We start from the raw sequence: 8,864 nt of genomic DNA, 5'->3' as shown, positions 1-8,864 counted from the left end.
TGAAATAAAATATGGGGCAATATGATGAGTGTATTGTAAAATAAATAATAACTTTTATATTTTTCAGGGTTGTTTGGTAACTCTCTCTTTTGGGTGCTTCTGTAATGAGATCTACAGTATATCACAGATGGCAGCCAAACTTTAAAACAACACAAGTGGGACTGGGTTCAGTGTAGCAGTGATGGGATTCAGTGTAGCAGTGGTGGGGTTCAGTGTAGCAGTGATGGGGTTCAGTGTATCAGTGATGGCATTCAGTGATGCAGTGATGGGGTTCAGTGTAACAGTGATGAGGTTCAGTGTAGCAGTGGGGTTCAGTGTGGCAATTATGGGGTTCAGTGTAGCAGTGGTGGGGTTCAGTGTAGCAGTGATGGGGTTCAGTGTAGCAGTGATGAGGTTCAGTGATGCAGTGATGGGGTTCAGTGTAGCAGTGATGAGGTTCAGTGATGTAGTGATGGGGTTCAGTGACGCAGTGATGGGGTTCAGTGACGCAGTGATGGGGTTCAGTGATGCAGTGATGGGGTTCAGTGTAGCAGTGATGAGGTTCAGCGATGCAGTGGTGGGGTTCAGTGATGCAGTGATGGTGTTCAGTGATGCAGTGATGGGGTTCAGTGTAGCAGTGGTGGGGTTCAGTGTAGCAGTGGGGTTCAGTGTTCAGTGTATCAATTCTCATACTGAAATCTGATGACTACTGGGGTGCCACAGACATTTTCTAGTGACCATTTTCCTAATCATACCCCAATGTCATTTGATCTCTTCATTGGGTCAGCCTTTGTACTAATGGCACAAAAGTGACAAGTAAAACCCTTGTCTCCTTCCCATGGATCAAGGGAGGGGCATCCAAAAGAACCTGTAATTATTGTGTCCTTGGAATTCTTGTGCTTGTCAGTCTTGTGGACGAACATCTTTGGTGAAGCAATGAAGTTATTACTATCATTAAGTCTCAACCCTGAGGAAGCAGTTTTTAATATCTGCTGTGACAAAAGGGAGGTCTGCACACAGCATTCTGAAGCACGCCCAAGTGTCATGTTTATTTTAAGGAAAAGCACTTTTTTTTCTGAACCATATGCTGAACTAGCCTCTTTTCTCCATGAAACATTATTTTTCCTTGAATAAAAACTGACAGACAAACTGTGATTATTTAGACCTGATAGTTGGGAGTCATTTTCCCAGAATGAACAAAGTAGGCTGTCACTACAAGGAAAGAAGCTGATAATATTTACTGTTAACCACAGAGAGTTTTTCAGGTGAAAATTAGAATTTTCAAGAAAGCAAGTCTGTTTTCGCCATAAACTTGACAGTTGTCTAGTCCCTAAAGCTTTTTTTCAGATGTTGATACATGTCATTTTGATATTGCATAATAAAATGGATCATCACATTTGAAACTCAGATAACTGATATTTTCCAAATGGTCATTCAAACAATGCTACAAAATTAGACGTGGATAAAACTCAGTCAGAAAGCAACATAGAGCAAGAGACTGCAATTTAAAATAACTAGAAAAGGGCCCTTGGTATGGTTTCAGCTGCTATGTTGCCAAGTTTGAGTATAGCAGTAAATAAAAGTGTCCATATAGCCATATTTATTTGGAAAGGCTTTCAAATACCCTTCTACTTTATAATTCTGTATGAAGTTGAGTTTTCTTCGTGAATTCCAACCAAATAATATACCACAACATATTGGATACAGAAGCAGTATTAGAATCAAGGTAACTTTTGTTAAGGTGTACACGGGGCTGGAGAGGTGGCTCAGCAATTAGGAGCATTTGCTATTCTTCCAGAGGACCCCAGCACCCATACAGGGTGGCTTATGACCCCTTGTAAGCCCAGCTCCAGGAGACTTTGATAGTCCTTCAGACAGTGACCTCTACAGTCACCTACACATATGACGCTTACTCACATGGACACACACAGAGACATAGAGCAACAAAACTAATAAAAATAAATCTTCAAAAAGATATATATATGTTACAGAGTTCTGCAAAAATGTCCAATAATTCTCTTACTTCTAATGGTTATTTTACTAAAAATGTTTTGTTAGCACATGGATACTTACCTGTGAGTCTAACCAACTAGATGGAGGATTTGTATACTGAAAACTGTAGCATCTGTAATCATTTTTGAAGGAAATAAATATAGCAATGTATCACGTTCATTGATTATAAAATTCAATTATCAGTGACAGATTAATTTTCTCCAAAGTGATGTATAGAGTTAACACAATCTTAACTGAAATTCCAGTGGCATTCTTCATAACTATAAAGGAATTGATTCAAAAAATATATTGTGAATGTAAATAAACAAACATGAGCAAAAAATTTTGTATAATAATATGAATATGGAAGTTAACTTCACCCAGTTTTGAATCATACAATAATTAACACAGCATAGACTCGTAGGACTGAGGTGGCATAGTTCAGTAATTAGTATTTGCCTAGCATGTCTGAGGGCCCGGATTTCATACAGCTCAATGGAACACAATAGGGAATATGTATATATGCATACTAAAATTTTCAATTAGTTATTGATGAAGTATGAATTGGATGAAAAAGAATAGGCTTTTCAACACAGAATGCTGGGACAAAGTAAATAAACTTAGTTACAAAGTTAAAATAATTTGTTCAGATAAAGACACAGTTAAGAGACCCTGGCAAGACACATAGAAAAAGTATTTGTAAAGCACATTTCCAACAAAGACTCCTGTTGTGTATGTATATTAGAACTTTGACAATCTGTATTGGTTAGTTTTCTAATTGCTGTGACAAAGTACCCAACAAAACAACCTAAGGAAACAAAGGTCTGAATTGGCTCACACTCCGAGGATGCACAGTCTGAGGATGCACAGTCTGAGGATGCACACTCTGAGGATGTACAGTCTGAGCACACTCTGAGGATGCACACTCTGAGGATGCACACTCTGAGGATGCACACTCTGAGGACACAGTCTGAGGATGCACTGTCTGAGGATGCACAGTCTGAGGATGTACAGTCTGAGGATGCACACTCTGAGGATGCACTGTCTCACACTCTGAGGATGTACAGTCTGAGGATGTACAGTCTTAGGATGCACTGTCTGAGGATGTACAGTCTGAGGATGCACACTCTGAGGATGTACAGTCTGAGGATGTACACTCTGAGGATGTACACTCTGAGGACACAGTCTGAGGATGCACACTCTGAGGACACAGTCTGAGGATGCACAGTCTGAGGATGTACACTCTGAGGATGCACACTCTGAGGACACAGTCTGAGGATGTACAGTCTGAAGATGCACACTCTGAGGATGCACACTCTGAGGATGCACAGTCTGAGCATGTACAGTCTGAGGATGTACAGTCTGAGGATGCACACTCTGAGGATGCACACTCTGAGGACACAGTCTGAGGATGCACATTCTGAGGATGCAGTCTGAGGATGCACACTCTGAGGATGCAGTCTGAGGATGTACACTCTGAGCATGTACCATCTGAGCATGTACCATCTGAGGATGTACAGTCTGAGGATGCACACTCTGAGGATGCACACTCTGAGGATGCACATTCTGAGGATGTACAGTCTGAGGATGCACACTCTGAGCATGTACCATCTGAGGATGTACAGTCTGAGGATGCACATTCTGAGGATGCACAGTCTGAGGATGCACACTCTGAGGATGTACACTCTGAGGACACAGTCTGAGGACACAGTCTGAGGATGTACAGTCTGAGGGTCCACACTCTGAATATGCAGTCTGAGGATGTACAGTCTGAGGACGCAGGCCACACTGGTGGGGAAGTCTCAATGCCTGCAATGTGAGGCAACTGGTCACATGTCTGCAGCCAGGAAGCTGAGAAATACGACAGCTGAAACAGCTTGCTTTCTCATTTATACAGCTGGGGTTCCTAGCACATCCTGGGTGGGTGGATCTTCTATCCTCTTTTAAATCTTCACGGAAACACTCCAAAGGTGTTTCCATGCTACTTCAAAAGCTGGTTAAGTGAACAATTAAGATTAACCATCACAAAACTCAATAAGAAACAACCAAAGACATGGTAATATATATTATGTATTTAAATATATTTAAAATTTATTATATATTTAATCAGTACTTAAGCAAAGATGATCTACAGAAAGCAAATAGACACACAAAATGATTGTCAATACCATTAGTCTTCAGGAAAACATAAATCAAAACATCAGGGATACTGTTAGACACGTATTAGAATGACTTAAAAATATTGACATCATCACCAAGTGCTGGAGAGGACACAGAACAACTTAAACTTTGACACTACAGGTAGCAATGAACTATGGTACAGACATCCTGGGAGCAGGAAGTTTCTTTGTTAAAGACACAATTGATGCCCCAAGAAGGGCTGGAGATGGCTCAGCAGTTGAGAACATATTCCGTTCTCGCAGAGTATTGAAGTTTGGTTCCCAGCTCCCAAGTCAGGCAGTTCATAATCACCCATAACTCCAGCTCCAGGGCATCCAACACCCTCTTCGGGACTCCTGGGGCACATGCATCGAGATGCTCACATGTACACACAGACACAAGCCCATACATACAAAACAAAAACGAGTATTTAAGAATGCCACCTCTAATCATTTGTTTCACAGCAGTGAAAACTTGTATTTGCATAAAAACCTGTGCATGATTATCGAAATCTCTGCTCATCTTGAATTTTGTTTTTGTGTGGTTGTGCAAAGCTCTTAAGAGAAGCTAGCTGAAGCTCTTAAGAGAAGCTAGCTGGGTGTCTGCTGGGGAAGTGGAGGAGAGCAGCCTGAGTCTGACCAGACTGTGGGATTTCACACACTACAGGCATCAGTAAGTTTGCAGGTTTCCTCCACCTGGGCATTCTTCTGGGTGATGCCTGTGAATTCACCTGACCTGGAAAGCCGTCTGCCCTGTACTCTCTGAGAGAACATGAACATGGGCAGTGTTCAGTCAGGCTGCAGAAGCTCAGTTGGATAAACCTGTATAAGATTTTTTTGCATTTGTGACATTTATTGCACTTTAGTGATATGAGGCAAATTCCTGGGGGCTCTGTTGAAGTTATTTGGAAATCTAGGAAAAGGATAACATGGACCCTGGAACACTGAGTGTTAGTATAGCTCACGGCTATGGTTTCATATGAAATGCCCCTCACAAGCTCACATGTCTGAACATTTGGTTGGTCCCAAGCTTCTGGCTAGTAGTGATGCCATTTGGGCAGTGTGTGTGTGTGTGTGTGTGTGTGTGTGTGTGTGTGTGACCTTTAGGAGGTTGTGGTGGTTTGAACAAAAATGATCTCCATAGGTTCATATATTTCAGTGTTTAGGGAGTGGGTCTATTTGACAGGATTAGGAGGTGTGGCCTTGTTGGAGGAAGTGCGTCACTGGGGGTGGGCTTTGAAGTTTCAAAAACCCAAACCAGGCCCAGTGGCTTCCTCCTCCTACTGCCTGTGGATCCAGATGCAGAACTCTCAGCTGCTTCTCCAGCACCATGTCTGCCCGCATGCCGTCATACTTACTGCCATGACGACAACGGACTAACCCTGAACTATAGGCCAGCCCCAGTGAAATGCTTTCCTTTATAAGAGTGGCTGTGGTCATGGTGTCTCTTCACAGCAACAGAACAGTGACTGACACAGAGGTGGAGTCTAACTGCAGGAAATGAAGGTGGACGTTGCCAGAAGCAGGGTTTGGGGAGTGACGAACACAGGGTTCAGACTCTGACAGGGTTCTGCTTGCAGTCTACTGCCAAGATGTATCAAGCCACTCTGCGACCTTGGTCTACTATGCCTTCCCCACCAGGAGTGACTGAAACTCCCTCAAACCCTGAACCAGAATAAAGTCATCCTCTCTTGTGCTGCCTCTGTGGGGTGTTTTTCCACCAGGAGAAGAAAAATAACCAGCAAAATCAAGTGCCACAGAAGAGAAGAGAGCCTGGGTTTATCTCCGGGCAACACCCTCACAGAGCTTATGGACCACCGAGAGAAGTCAGCCAGAGGCCCAGAGGAGGAAGGGAGAGGGTTGGTGATGCTTTAGTTGAGTTGATTTTGTCAAGAGGGGAGTGCTCAACAGTTAAAATCCTGGGAGGCCTCAATAAGATGAGAGTTTACAAGATTCCACCAGATATGACATCACAGGCGTTCATCATCACTGATGGGGCAGTGGGCAGATGGCTGTGGGAAGAGGATGAAGGTTGAGGACGCGTGACCTTCAGAGCTCTGAACTTGCCAACTCCATTAGCTGAAGAGTCAGAGGCCACTGGGCACAACATTAAGTTCTAGAAGAGAATTCTTCCATGGACAGGCAACTAGCCCGTTGCTGACAAAGGCAGCAGATGAACTCACTTGGGGTTTTGTGGTTTGGAGAAATAGCCAGCTGCCTTAGGTAATAGTGTTCCCTCCTGACATCAGTGCCCTGCTCAAAAGCCAGAGAAAAGTTTACATAGAGAATGGTAGCTTTACTAGAACTTGAAGATTCATTGGCCTGCCCCCTCTTGTTTGTGGAAGAGATACAATGGCAAAGGAACTGGATAGTCTCTTTGTGTCTGTTCAGGTGGAAGCTTCACCCCAGGCCCTGACATCCATAGACCCAAAGAGTCTGGGATGTTATGGTGGAAATTCCACCCAAGCGCCCTCCCCCATCTCCCTCCACACCCTGCTGCATCTCAGAAAGCCCACCAAAGGATGGCTCCTCCCCCAGAGAGAGTCAAGACCACTCCCACACGGTGTTTAAACTGCCCCCCAGAAACCAGACTCATGGTTTTTCCAGTCTCCCTTTCCCATCTCCTCTCTTAAACACGGGCTTCTTCTAATTTGGTTTGATTTGGTCTGGTTTGGATTATTGCGTCCGAGGAGAGGCCTATCAGGGTGCAGAAGCCTCTCAGTTTACGTCACTTGTTTATGTCTACCATCCATTGGATCCTACAGCATGCAGGAGAGACACATACACCACACATGTGAGGAAACAGAGCGATTGCCTAAATGAGTGACAGAGCTGGAATGTGCACCTCCAGGTACCCTGGGTCCAACCCCACTCTATTACAACAGTGTAACTAAGAGGAGGCCCTCAAGGCACGGGTATGGCCACCTCCTCTGAGACTCAGGCTTGGGTAGAGAAGCCATGTCCTGTTCGAGGGAACCTAGCTGGGGAAGATCAAAGATCAGGTCAGGCCCTCGCCTTTCTTGGAGGTCTTCTTCAACAGTTTTCTTTCTGGGTGGTCCAGAACTGGTCATCTGGTATGTGACCCTCCCCATTCTCTGGGGAGATGTGCTGTAAGATCACGATGCTGTTTACTTCCTGAGCTGACCTGCAGCTTTTCCAAAAGACAGGAAGTGAGGACCAGTGCAGAGCAGGTAGGGAATGAATGGCATGTGCCTTTTAAAGTCACTGACCCAGAGCAGAGAGACATGAGGTGTACTGAATGACAGCTTTGTCATGGCTTGAGAGGGTTTCCGGGAAACCATCCATTTGCAGGTGAGGGAGGGGCCTCCTCCAAGGTTCTGGAAATTGCCAAGTCTAAGCTTCTGATCATGTGATACTCCCAGGGTTGTGCCCAGCTGTCTCTGGGGAGTTGTCCACTCCTCCCATTCTGGAATGACACACAGAGCCAGATGGCAGACTCTACTGAGGTCACCAGTAGGAGGGGCTTCCCCTGGCCTTGGGAACTGCTGCGTACAGAGTGCAGGAAAGCAGCTTCAACAACCACAGTCTGCACTCGGGACTCTAAGTCCAGCTCTGGCCCCGAGTGCCAGGTGGTTTGAGAGTGCACGTCGCTCAGCCAAGCCTTTGTCTCCTTGTTTACGGAACAGGGATGGCTGTCATGTGTGCTCTGTGGAATTGTAGGCTTACAGGAATAATGGACCACAGGTGATCATCTGACACAGGCAGATGCGGAGTTATTGTCCCCGACCTCCTCATTGCCGTTGCCAGGAGCACTCTACACGTGCATCTCCTCATGTTCTCTCAATCGCATCAGAACAAAGGCGAGCAATTATGAGAAACAATGGCCCCTGGGAATCTAATCAAACCCCAGAGGCAGCCAGATCACCAGCCAAGCTGGAAGTGGCTCCTCTCCACAGAGCTGGCACCTGCCCTGTTCCCAACAGTTCACAAGGGTCTCATTTGCATCCCAGAGAAATTCCGTGGAAACTCAGCAGCTAACAGAGACAGCAAAGCCAAAGGGTTTGATTGCTTATGTGGAGATGTTTGGGAACCTGGAACACTATTCCTGTATTTGCCCCTTACTTGTCAACCTCCCCAGAGATGCTGGGCTAGTTTGGGCCAGGCACATGTAGACCAGGAAAATGCCGAGGGTGGCCAAAGACACGCACATGTGTGTTAGTATGCTGGAAAATCATTGGTGGTGTCATAACTGAAAAGGTTAGTGTAGCAAATGCTAAAAAAAAATCAGGGTGCAGCATGGAGGGGTAGATCTTACAGAAGAGGTTAAAGGTCATCCAATCAGCCCTCATAAAGAAGTGGGTGATCACTGGGGCTTATGAACACACTTCTTGCTGAGCTAATAAAGGCAGAGGAAGAGGAAGAGGAAGAGGGGGAAAGACTGACCCCAGAGTATCCTCTCCCTGCCACATCTACTCTAGGAATGCTCACTTATTCTTTAAAACCCAGGACAAACCGCCTCTCCCCAGCCAGGCCTTTCCCGACCTCTGTAGACATACATGGCTGGCTCATATGTCCATGTTCCAAGCCCGGTATCCACGCTAACTCATCACTTCCATCACCCGTGGAGTGCCTGGGCTTAGGATGGGTACCTGGTATCACTGAGCTCTGATATCACTGGGGGAAGGAATCAACGAACAGATGCTGGATTGGATGAACAGAACCCACAGGTGAGAAACTCAGCAAGAAGCATGCCTGAGATGCCTGGGCACTGGG

The sequence above is a fragment of the Mesocricetus auratus genome, unplaced genomic scaffold (genome assembly GCF_017639785.1).
Source record: "Mesocricetus auratus isolate SY011 unplaced genomic scaffold, BCM_Maur_2.0 Super-Scaffold_100022, whole genome shotgun sequence".
NCBI lineage: Eukaryota > Metazoa > Chordata > Mammalia > Rodentia > Cricetidae > Mesocricetus > Mesocricetus auratus.
This window is presented reverse-complemented; position numbering follows the sequence as displayed.